General features: G+C 38.9%; 1 protein-coding gene across 11 annotated transcripts in view; it reads right to left on the reverse strand.

Annotated features, from left to right (window-relative positions):
• The window catches only part of GPHN (gephyrin), a 306,435-nt gene that overhangs the window by 162,880 nt on the left and 129,890 nt on the right, over positions 1-13,665 (reverse strand). The window lies entirely within an intron of this gene.

Genomic DNA, 13,665 nt, shown 5'->3' on the forward strand with positions numbered 1-13,665 from the left:
CTCTGAACAGTTACCTTTGCCTTTTACCACCCAGGAGAAGGCCTGAGGATTCCCAAGAACAGCTGCAGCATCGTTCCACTGAAGGCTGAAACAGCCCTGGATACTATTGGACTAACATAAAGCCGGGTGAAAGCAAAGGCAGAACTCCAGGTGGCCTTACGGCAAATGGCCAAATACGATACAATACAGATGCTAAGTCTGCCCAGTGATCTAGTAGAATTTACTTTATTCATGGTGGGGGAAGTCCCTTGAGTCCACACAGAGTCAGAAAGCCATCTGAACAATCATCGTGCGAAGTCAGCTGTACTTCTGGACATTCCCACAGCGCAACACGTAAAGAAATAAACTAAAAGACTTGGACCTGTTTGGAGAAATTATAAAATCCTTATGAAATCAAGAATGTGAAGTATAAAATTCAATCAAAGGAGCATAAGATCTGGAAACAAGTACTGGAGGACTGACTGCCTGGCTACTCTGGAACTTTGACACCACTTCAAGAATAATTTTGGACGACTGAAGAACAGATACTCTGCTCTTATAAAGGTAGTATGTAAAATGGCAGCCATAAGGACCTATATACTTCAGCAGTCGGCTGAGAAAACCGTCACCAGATGTGCCACTTTCATAGACACAAGCAGAAGGGGTAAGAATTTAAGAGCACAAAGGGGAGAAGTAACCACTATAATGCACTGTTTTTTCAAGATTATTCAGTCGTGAACAATTCAATGCACCCTGATCAGCTCTGTTAGGAAGCCGAGTCGTGAGGTGTGAGAGCATGAGTATACTCAACCAGAGAGAGCACCCTGGCACCCTCATCAAAGTATAGAAAGGAATCAAAGGAACTGCATATAACAAATAATCTAAAAGAGATGAGATCAAAGCAGCAACAAACGCATCGTGCAGAAAACATCATTTTCTCATAGAGTACGCATGTCTAGATGACACTTTCACATTAACGGCTATCATTACTCTGGCAAGTAGCAAGAACTGACTACCCTAGAGAGTGATTAATGTTTTGGCACGGAGGGTCCTAAGATTGCCACAGACTGAAGAAGAGCCAGGGAAGAGCTAAGATACAATGCCTACGGGTACTACAAAAGAAATCTCACAAAGCAGCATGTGAATACACCCACTGTCAGAACAAGGCAAAATCACCCCAAAAAACTACAGGTTTGACTTTACTGAATATTTCTCTACATTTGTGCCAATTCTGGTAATTTACAATCAATATACCACAAAAGGAGAAGCTGCATTTTGCAGGCCTAATCCAAGAAAAATTGCTGTATGGCTTTATTAAGCCAGGCAGCTGAATGAGATGCCAAAATGACGAGTATATTTTAGCAAAAGCACATGCAGTATTGCAAAGAACAGACTGGCTTAGGCCCTCTAAAGGCTACTCCTAATGGAAACAGCAAAAGTCACTTGTATCTTCACAGAAATTTCCTTGGGGAAGTCTAGTTCATCAAATTCTAAAGAATATACTAAAATGGGCCTGGATGGAATCTCGGTTATTCTCTCTCTCTCTCTCTCTCTCCAGGTCAGGATTATTTTGTCATTCCTGACAGACACCCGTCTACAAAACATACTCTTGAAGATCATTAAATTTCTTACTTTTGGACAAATCGCCACCGGAAGAGGAGGTTAAACCATTTAGACTGGTATAAATGAAAATTCAAACTTTTGGAAGAAATGTAGAGATTTGGTCTAAAGCATCACTTGTATCTTACCAAGGACTGTAAACAGAGTCTAAGCTACTTACATCAGGGCTCACCATCTTCTGTATGCAACAAAGAACACTGTTATGTCAAACAAGTAAGACTGTGAAGAATCCCATTAATATTCCAAATTTGAGTTTACTCTTCTATTTAAAATGGAAGTCTGATCATCACTGTAGGATGAAGAGAATTTACATGCTATCAGACTGGTGGATGAAGTGCTGAAATAGCTGCTGGGTATATACTAGGCTCACGAGTTTCCAACAACTCTAATATTCTAGAGTACTGAGAAACAAAGTCCCCACAGAAGATGGAATCCTCCTGAAGTGAAACCATTTCCATTTTGTAGCACATGTAAAGGTTACAGCCCATTTCCTGTCCTGAACCAAAATGTTCTGTATGTTTAAATAGTCAAATAATTTATTACACTTCACTGCATGAAAACTGAGGCCTAAACAGACATGTGTCTGTTGGTCTGAATGATCAATGTGGGGAAAAAGGCAAAATGACTAAAACAGATGCTCACAAGCTCCTGAATTCCAGGTACCAATACTGTTCAAGCCAGAATGGAGTGACTGTGGTGACTGAGACTAAAGGTATTAGTAGATAACCAGAAACCTGAAACGCATGGAATTAAAAAGACATCTCCCTACCAACTCAGATACTTTTCCCCTCCAGAGAAGAAATCTTTGCATTTCTTGATGTTATCAACCAAAGATTAACCTTTGGTGAATATACTGTCAATACAATTGCCTGTTTGGATGTTTAGAGGAATATTTGTTAAGAAGATGTGGCAGCATATTTTGAAGATCCTGAAGATAATGGGTTGTAACAATTATTTTATGGCAAGCACAACAATTCCATAGATGGAGTTACTACATATTGAATGGATCAAGCACCTCCCTGTTTGCTCATGCAGTGCACTATGACGGTGCTATTTACTCAAAAATCATTGTTCTGATCATCAGTGTATGGATACAGAACAGTGCTCCAATTTTGCCTAGCAACATTTACTAGAAGATGCCCCTCTTTTGCATCGAAGAAGCCATTCTTACTGAAATTCCACATATTTGTAGCGAACCCCTCACCAGCTGAGAGATTTTAAGATGACTATCTGCTGTATTCATTCTCCAACACCTAATTATAATGCATAAATTACATGTAAGATGCTTCCAGCCAGCCAGCACATGAACAGGCCGTGCAACGTAACAACTAAAGGTATGATCTTATTGTGATCTATGATTGTCCTGGCACTGTTCAGATTGTTTCAGAGAAGTGTTCTTTTGCCCTGGTGAAGCCTGCTGAGCCAACAATAAAACCTCTTTCCTGAATATAAATTACATGGGAATTATCTGTGTTCATCCTTCTACCGTAGCGTGAAATAAAAAAGTATTTGTAGAGAACCCTGAACATTATGTGTGAGCTGATGGAGAAAGGATTCTGGTACAAATCAGGTCACTACATGTGAGTATGCAAAAATATTTATTTTTCCCCAGGAAAAATTCTTACCACAGACAAATATGGAACAAATTACAGAGTACCATTTTTAGATGGTAAATGACCTTCCAGGTCTAATAATCAATGCTAGATTTAGTTTCCAGAAGATAATAAACCATCAGGAAGAAAGCCCCTTCACCCAAAACTAAGCAGTGTCCCAAATTTCTCCAAATATAAGGAAGGTATGGACATCCTGCTCTGATATATTCTTGTGATACAGATATGCAAGCAACGACGAGAAAGGTAAATGCAAGAAAACAAAGACGACTGGAGTATTCTGGAACTGATTAGACTGTCTGCACTTCTCCATTATCTGTGGAGTAGGAGTAATCTTGGAGACCCTATAAATGATTCTCAAAAGGGGTAAGGAAAGGATAAAAATCAGTTGAGATTCATTGATGGTTCTTAATGCAAACAACACATTGACAGCTGTTGAAGGCGATGGAAAATAAATGTGATCATTACAGAAAAAAGCCTTTTCCCTATGAGCCCTTGCTTTTTTCTTATAGAGACAGAGCACAACAGAAGAAAAATAGAATGAACTAGTAATCGGCTGCCTGGCTGCTTGGGTTATTGTTTATTCCTGAACTCTGGAGTATAAGCATCCAAAGACTAAAATGTAGTGAAAGAACCTTTTGGCACTTATAAGACAATCCATTACTGAACTAAAAAGGCCATTCTCTTCAAAGGGAAGACCTTTTCAGGATTCAGTCTATGCAGAATCCCTCTTATGGGCCCAAAGGATTTTAGCTATTACACAATACCGGCTGAAAGCTGTTACCATAGAATTTGATGAGCTATCTTCTGCTTCCATTGCAGCTTGCAGAGGTGTCTTAGCATTAGCTGATTCCACTGCAATCAAACATTTCAACTGATTATTATACTCAGGAGAAAACTCATGCAGAACAACTCACATTAGAAAGACTTCTTTCCCTAACACCTGAAACTTTCTGGTCATTTCTTTTTTGGAACGTTTTTAGTAGTTCATTTTTTCTTGATACATACTAACAACAAAATTACTTGGAGTCAGGTTGTAATAAAAGCATTCAAAATCCTAAAGAGACTTCAAAATTACCTTCCAACTGCTTCTGCAGCTGGTACAAATGAAGCTAAAATCTGCCAGGATACTAAGGCTGTGCAGTCATGCCTTTATGGGTATTAGAGATTTCTCAGGCAAAATAATATGCAGAATGTCAAACAACCTACAGCATTTTTGCAGAATTCTTTGTATTGTAATCTCCATTGTTTCAAAGGTCCTAAATTCTTGGAAATTTTTTTGTGCTGTGCAGAAATATATGCTAACACTTTGTCATGCGACAAGGAATATATATGTAAAATACAAAATGTAAATCCTTCTGAACTGACTGAGGTGGAGACAGCTTTGTAAGAAATCTGCCTAATTTGATAAAGTTGCTGCAAATTAAGCAAACAGAAGCTTAATAAAGCAACTGCTTCATAGAAGTGATCTAGCTCAATCTAGTCTTAAAATGTTAACAAAGCCATACAGGTTAACCAGGACGTGAACAAAGCTCAAAGCAACACGAAAAGAGCTGGAAAGGGCGATTCTAAGCAGAATCACTTGTCATCTCTTGTTTTTGTAAAGATATATACCAAACCTCACTTGCTAAAATTTAAGAATCGTAAAAGTAATACTAATCAGTCCTGTCAGGATGAGAGAAGTATAGAATGCTTTCTGCTAAAGGAAGAGCAATCCTTGCAAATGCTTGCAGCGATCATACTGAGTCTCTTGACTGCTGCAGAGAAAGTCTTGGTATATTCAGAAATGCTTCCCAGTCCCACAATTTCCAACGCGCTGGTTCAATTCACAACTATTGGTTCTGTGACTGAGTTTTCAAGCAAACACTGTTAATTCCAGATCAAGAAACACTTGTGCAAAGCATGTCATCTATACAGGTACTCTTAACACTTAATCTTGAATGAATTATGCCTTAATTAATTAAGTGTTCTGGCAACGAATATATTTGTGCCATATGCTTCAGTTGCAAAACCAAGATCTGTGCCAGAACCAAAAGCTGCAGCACTGAGGGAACAGGCATTGATGAGTGAAGCCCTTACAGTGTCTCCTTCACGAGGAAGTCATGATTTATAAACTCTAACTACTTAGGACAAGACAAATCAAATCTTAGTGTCCCTTTTACTTAAAGGTGTTCTTACAATTTAAGTTCTAAATCTCAAATGATTTCTATTGTGCTAATCTTAGCACACGTTTCTCACCATAAGTAATCCTTCCGAGATAAGTATTTCAGAAAGTATTTTTCAAATTTATTTTGAAATTGCTTTCACTCACTTTATCTGAAGTTTGTACTAAATCTTCATAACTATCTAGAAGATGGCATTTTAAATGATACAATTAACATACAGATATCACAATTATTCATAATACTTTCATAAATGGGTATTCCATGCTTCTCTCCTACTGTTTCCCTTGAAAAAGAACGGAGACAGAATAGCTACACACTTTTTTTTTCAGTAGTTTTCCAAAAGGATAAGCAGGGAGACTCAGTAATTATGGAAATGTTTAAGGAGCTCAGCTGTAGGTACAGCAGGTTCTAGTGAAAAAAGTGCGTTCCCATTGTTACTAATGCACTCGAATCAGACATCCTGGAGGTTATGCATATGAAATGTCTGCTGCTTCACAGGAACAGAACCCTCCTTGCTAAAGCATGAGTCATTCTAAAGCTGTGAAACCATGGAAGGCCCTCTGGACTAGGAAGTACTTGTTCATTATTTTAGAGATGTAAGGAGACACACATGGTAACCTTTATGAGAATCTCAAATTATTTATATACTTCCAAAAAAAGTTGCATTAAGAAATTACTGTGTATCACCTGCCTCATATACTATTACTCTAACATATGGTCTGTTACATGAGAGTGTTTATATAAGTAATTTTCATTTTTTTAATTGCAAAGCTTACATTTCTGGGCATGTTAAAATCAAATTACAATCATCTCTTCAATGCAATTTACAATAAAGGCATCATGTCAATAATCAAAAATACTATCCTGCCCCTTTGCAAGAGTTGTATCATCTCCCACACATTCTACTCTGAGAATTATGATGCATGCAGTACACGTTATCTCTGGACTACTGCTTTCCCTTGTCGAGACAATTGCCACTTTAGTGCTGGAGAGCGATAAAGAGCCTACACAGTCATTCAGACAGTGTTTTCAGTAAGAGCGAGTAGGTGGAATTAGTGGATGATGGAGAGTATGCAATAGATTTTACCTGTGACCAAGAGCTGGGCAATGCCCTCCAGAAATTAAGGACCACACAATGTTCAGTTTATAATGTTTCTAATATTGTAGTGATCCTGACCAGGAGACCATTGTATATCAAGGAGTTGGTGATCCACACAACAGTTCCCCTGCAGTTCCCAAAGCAGGCTGGGCTGTGCTCCACACCCAGTGTGGCCTTCAGGCCGGTGTCATGCTGCAGAAACCCCTTGGCCACCTCACTGGAAGAGAGGAGCCTGTAGGCAGCTCCCACTCAGTACTGGTGAATACACCACCGTTGTGGCCTTTCCTTTATCTAAAAGCACAGCAAGAATTTCTCATGAGTGGAGAAATCCACCCAGGGGTTGATCCAATGCTGCACGAACACACTGTTCCCAGCACCTGAAGGGAGTAAGATCTATTTGCTATCCATATTCCTCCTCTTATTCTGCCTTATTAAACGAGATATTTTATTAAGCCATTTGTTGTCAGGCCTTTCTTACTGAAATATAGAAAGAACCTGGCACCGTACCTCTATCACACTCCCCCTCCCCTGTGCGGAACAAACACACACCCAGAATTCCCTTTTCATTTCCACAGTCATCAGTTCTGACTCTACGGAAGGAGAAGCCCTTGCTTTTTCCTTGCAATTATTAAGTCAGTCTTTTCTGCCCTGTAAGAGTTCTCTCTCCAGGCCTGGTAATAACTGTGATATTTGAAGACATTAAAAAGAGATCAAAGGTATTTTTTCTTCTGCTAAGAGTTATAAATTTGTGGTTAAAGATCAGGTCTACCAGGAATCCAACAATCCTATAGCAGCAATATTCCAAGAGCTTTTCCATTAGTACCCGTGAATCTAAGCACAGTATTTGACACTTTGTCCACTTAAAACTTTCGGGTTTGGAGCTGTAACAATCCGTATCAATCAACTCTAAAAAATTAAGCCAATTTCCGAGCTACTGTAGCTATTCCTTCCTAAATGTCACAGGTCATTTCGCAGTCCATTAAGTCTCTAGTTGTTGTTTCAGCTTTCGCTTCTGTCTAACTCCAGAAGCAGAGATATTTTCAGTAGGAAACTCTAAGTATTTTTTGTCTGTCACCCAAATTTCAGAATATCTCCAAGAAAACATCATAACAGCACTGGCTACAGCAAATACATTTCATTGTAATGAGCAGTATACAGCACTCTACCCAGGAAAACCAACTGTAGAGACAAAACCACTTTTTGTCAGACAGCTCCTTTTCTATCCCATTCTTTGGATTTTGGGAAATTTGAGTTTCGTGTATTTTTTAACGTTTAAGAAAAAAAACGAATAACCACCATGATAAAAGTAAGGCACAGACAGCAGACTACTGCCTCATTTAAATATACTCAATTGAAGGTCATAACTGGCAAGTTAATATCTGGCCATCTCATTTACAGTACTGACAAAAGAACTACTTTACTCAGGAAATAATTGCAGGCTAACAGAACAGACAGACTTCACCCCTTTAGGTTCCTTTTATTATAACAACAACATTTTTGTATGGAGATATTAAGCTTCTTACTGACTGACCTGTAGAAAAAATTTCGTCAGTAATTCCTGTTCTTTGGACAGATTTCAGTGTCTGACTGAGGCTGGATAAGAAAATGTCTAATTCTTTTGCAAACTCTGTACTTTGGATGCTACCTTCAGTTCCCTGCAGATAATCTAAGATGGAGGAGAAAGGTAACTCAGGTTTTCATGGGGAGTTTTGTATAAGAGAAGCAGCAATGATCTCAAGAACAATTTTAAATTAACCTTTCCTAGAAGGGACAGCAGAAGGATTGTTTATACCACAGTTTCAACTTTAAGTTGATTTGTTATTTTTATTTTTTATTGGTATATGTAAGCTATTATCCACCCCGTGTGTAAAATAAACTTGCTATTTGGATACTATTTGTCAGTGAGCTTGATGCATTGCATCTTATTCCTGATTTCAAAAAATACAAATTGAAGTGTCTTAAGTGAAATAGATTAAGTGTGTGGTCAGAGAAAAACTTGTGCCCAATTTGTTAATTTTGAAGAATTAGGTTGTGCCTGTTGATGATAGAACAGATTCTTAATTAAGACCACAAAAAGGGATAAAAGTTGAAGATAGTTGATCACATGTTCATTCCATGTTTGGAACGTACTCAAAATACATAATTACAAGGATAGTTAGAATATTCGCTTTGGCTTTCTTTCCCTATTATTTAGGCATCCTCAGAAGGCAATATAAGTGCTCAAACATGACCAGTATTGTTTTCATTGGTAGAGAGCTAGAAGAATTAATTTGAAAATCTTTTCAATGAAAGATAACCTGAAATTAGCTATTTATTCCACCACATAGGAAAACCCTTATTTTTGCCTTCTACTTTTCAGTTTGCCTATTATGAGATCACCATGGTTTTAGATGAACTGCAACATAATTAGCTCAGTTTTTGCTGTTGTCAGGAGTATGTCTCTGCTAAAATACTGTTTGTCCAAATATAGAACTGTTTTTCAAAGAGTTTGAGGTACTAAAATTGTGCAAAAAATATTGAAATACAAAACATCCTGAACACAAAAACATATGCACAAATATTATATTAAAAATCTATGTTACTTCATACCAAATATTTAAATATAAAAATACATTGTAAAAGTGCTTGGGTACCCAAATACATGAGGTGTATCTCAGTTGTTTTACTTAAAACAAAGCAGCAAATGCAGCAAACTGTGCCATTATAGTTGAAGCTTCATGCCTCTAGGTCAACTGTTGGCTGAACAGTCAGAATGTGCGTCCTAAGTGCTTTTCATAGGCAGCTCTGCAGAAAACACTTAATCACAGAAAACCTCACAACTTCCCTTTATCTGTGCACCTCTAGTGCTTATTTCATTTGCTGAGTGTCTCAGAAGTCAACTCAGCGAGCATATCGGGCATGCGAAAGCTTTAATTACGCTTAAGAGCATAATACTTCACAAATACCCTTTTTTGTTGTTTTTGCAACACAACCATCCCTTCAGTTTTCTAACCTACAGAAACATGCACAGTTCTGAACAATACTTAGAGACATCTGAAGCTTTTGTATGTAAACAGTTCTTTACAGTTCCCTGATTTTAAGCATAGGCATCTTTCCTTCAAAACAGCCTGAGGATAATTGTCTGTTGTCTTTTACAGCCTGAAGGTACTCTGTGAAACCGAAGCATTAGCTTCAGTGTCCCAAATGACACTCAGCTTTATTTTTACACACTGCCTTTTTTATATAGCATTATTCCCTAGAAATTTTTATTAAAATACAGAACTCATTTCTTGCTCCAAATACATAAAGATGGTGGTTTTCTGTTTTATCAAAGGACAACATTTAAAAAACATCTTGTTGTTAAGCTCTTATCTTCATAAGGAATAGCTTAATTTTCAAGAATGATAAATGTTAGGTAATTCTCACTTATTTTACTACATTCAGCCACCAAGTCCACTTCACTGGTAAGAATGCAGAACCACCCTTTAAAGCGACAGAACTGAGCAGTATAAATTCCATAGGGGATCAGTCTATTTGTTAACAGAGGGGTTTATGTCATGATGCTGCTGAAGCAACACAGTGAAACTGTTACAATATTTGTGATTTTAAAATACAAGGCTATTTTGATAGAGCACAACAACAGTAACAAAGCAGATGATAAATCACGAGAGAAAATAGAAATGTTAGTCTATGCAGAAATGGCAAAAGCAAATATATGTGTTACTTTTGCCATCGTAACATTCCACCTAATCTCGTCAGAATTATGAGGCGGCTGAAATAGAATGTTTCTGACAGATCAGTCCTAGAAATCCTTATGTATTTTTTAATAGGAGAAAGTTTAAAAAGTAAAACTCTCCAACCGCTGCACCTTTACTGTGGTTCAGTGGTATTCTCTCCTTTAGCTATTTCTCTGAGATTCTCTCCCTATACACTTCTCTTAAGTCACATCATTTTTGAAATCCTACTATAATTGAAAGGCACAGAAACAACGTTACAGTAAGTAAAATCAAAATGCTAGCTATTTTAACACGGGGGTATCCAGAAAAAGAACATATCAAAAACATTGGGACAATGGAAAAAAGAAACATTAAACTTTAATCTTAGAGCTTAACTTGAATAATTTTTCTTGCCTAGACAGGCACATGCCAGGAAACACTTCCATAGGGAGTTCAAAAATGTTCCAGAATAACAAATGCTGGGACTTTGGCCACAGCAAATTTCACTTTTTTACAACTATTGCTTTCTGAGATAATTTGCTCATATCGATCCCACTTCCCTAGGAATCTGATGCCTGCACCCAAGATGGACCCCATCAGGCAACACCTGCACCCTGCACTTGTATCCATCTTCTCCCCACCCTGTGGCATAATTGCTTAGCTCCCTTATATAAAAGCCATGAAGAGAAATAGTTCCATAAATTATGGCTCACGCAAACTAAACAACCCGATAAAATACAGTGGTTATCAATGCTAATTAATACAATTGGTCTTTTTATCTCAAAAAAAACCTGAGGAAGCTCTTGGGAAAGCTTTTTTCTCCTGTGTGCTTGTGTTACAGGAGCAGACTTCAGGGGAGTAATTCCGTCAGCTTGTTAACACATCTGCTGGGCTTCCTTACTTAAAACTGTCGCTATTTAATCCATTTTAATGTGGAATAGACTTCTTCCTGCATTTTTTTTCTGGATCCTTTTAACAACCTATTGTCAAGAGCATTTTCATTAAGATAACTAATGTGTTCAAGTAACATTTCTGTGGTTTTTGCAATTTTATAAACACCTCACATGAAATTTTGAATGCCGGCTGATTTTCAGTAAACTATGAGCAGCACAGAAGTAAAATAACGACTTCAAACCAAACTTACGAGGGAGAATTCAAAATGCCTCTTAAGAATTCTATTATCTATGGAGTGATTAGTACTAAACAATCTTGATACCAGCTAATAAGGGCTGGTTTTCATTACTTACTGTTGTGATGCTCCCTACACCAGTAAATCATTTCAATAGTCTAGCAGTCTCCAAAGTGCGGTGCGTGCAGGGTAATGACTAACGGGATCTCCTTCTATGACAAGGTGACCCACTTAGTGGATGAGGGAAAGGCTGTGAATGTTGTTTATGTGGACTTTAGTAAAGACTTTGACACCACTTCCCACAGCATCCTCCTGCAGAAACCGGCAGCTCACGGCTTGGACAGGTGTATGCTTTGGTGGGTAAAAAGCTGGCTGGACGGCCGAGCCCAGAGAGTTGTGGTGAATGGGGTTAAATCCAGTGGGCGGCCGGTCACAGAGCTCAGTGTTGGGGCCAGCTCTGTTCAATATCTTTATCAATGACCTGGATGAAGGGATCAAGTGCACCCTCAGTAAGTTTGCAGATGACACCAAGTTGGGTGGGAGTGCTGATCTCCTTGACGGTAGGAAGGCCCCACAAAGGGATCTGGACAGGCTGGATCATGAGCGGACGCCAATTGTATGAACAACAAGATGAAGTGCCGGCTCCTGCACTTGGGTCGCAACCACCTCATGCAACGCTACAGGCTTGGGGAGGAGTGGCTGGAGAGCTGCCCAGTAGAAAAGGAGCTGGGGGTGTTCGTCAACAGCTTCCTGAACACGAGCCAGCAGTGTGCCCAGGTGGCCAAGAAGGCCAATGGCATCCTGGCTTGTATCAGGAATGGTGTGGCCAGCAGGAGCAGGGAGGTGATAGAGCCCCTGTAACACTTGGCACTGGTGAGGCCCCACCTTGAACACTACAAGAAAGACATTGAGGTGCTGGAGCGTGTCCAGAGAAGGGCAGTGAAGCTGGTGAAGGGTCTAGAGCACACATCTTATGAGAATCAGCTGAGGGAGCTGGGGTTGTTCAGTCTGGAGAAGAGGAGGCTGAGGGGAGACCTTATTGCTCTCTACAGCTACCTGAAAGGAGGTTGCAGCAAGGGGAGTGTCTGTCTTTTTTTCCCAAGTAAGAAGTGACAGGACGAGAGGAAATGGCCTCAAGTTGCAGCAGGGGAAGTTTAGCTGGGATATTAGGAACAATTTCTTCACTGAAAGGGTTATCAAGCACTACAACAGGCTGCCCAGGGAAGTGGTTAGGTCACCACCCCTGGAGGTATTTAAGAGACTTGTAGATGTGGCACTTAGAGACATGGTTTAGTGGTGGACTTGGCAGTGCTATGTTTACAGTTGGACTTGATGATCTTAAAGGTCTTTTCCAACCTAAATGATTCTATGATTTTATGATCTACTGGAGTGCATGGAGAAAATATTATAATATACCTGTATTGGTGGGTGCATGCTAATGATTTTTTACTGATGCACGGTCAAGAAGTTTGGAGACCACTGGTCTAGACCATCTTTTTGGATTTTTAATAGTCTGCCAGCATGACTGCACTGTATAAGTACTTAGCTCAGACAACAGTGTTTCATTGGTAATGATGATACTATGTTATTAATTTCACATTATTTGTAACCTTGATATATTGTGGTATGAGAATATATGTGCTGGAGGCTGGGAACATGTCTACCATAGCCTGTTAGTTCAAAATGGCAGTGCACTTTTGACAGCTCTCTGCTTACCAGACTTCAGTTCATATCACAAAGTAGTCTTGAAGTATATGAACTGGAATCCTTTCAGAGAAAACATATTTGGAAGATGGATTTCAGCAGCACATGCAATCCACTCCAGCTGTTAACAGGCACACAGTTCACAGAATCATACTAGAAGTAGTTTGAAATAAAACATATCAAAGAATATACAATGTGGATGCTGGATCTCCAGCACCAAATGCTTTATTCTATAGTTAAGATGCATTTTATTGGTTTTATTGATTTATTTTATTAGGGGTGCGGAGGCTAGGGCTAAGTAAGGTGTTTTTAACTTCATACACTTTGCTCTGATTCTGTTTAGCGAGACTACATCCATTTGTGGAAGCCTTTAGGACATCAGTTAAGCCAACATTCCAGCTCTGTGCACTGTCAGAGATGAGGTAAGCCACTTACCCAACGTACTCAAAAGCTTTCCATTTTACATCTGTGCTTAGATACAGCTCATCAGCATGAAATCTCATCTAGATGAATCTTGTGCATCTGATAAAAAAAAGCATCTGAGCAAACAAGACGCCTCTAGCCACATGGGTCAACACATCTATTAATACTATTTTACACCATTCCCTTATGATACTTCACTGAAGGAAGTGTTTGGTTGGTTTTCTGTTAAAAATATTTTGTG

Source organism: Phalacrocorax carbo, chromosome 9, assembly GCF_963921805.1.
Source record: "Phalacrocorax carbo chromosome 9, bPhaCar2.1, whole genome shotgun sequence".
NCBI classification, from domain to species: Eukaryota; Metazoa; Chordata; class Aves; order Suliformes; family Phalacrocoracidae; genus Phalacrocorax; species Phalacrocorax carbo.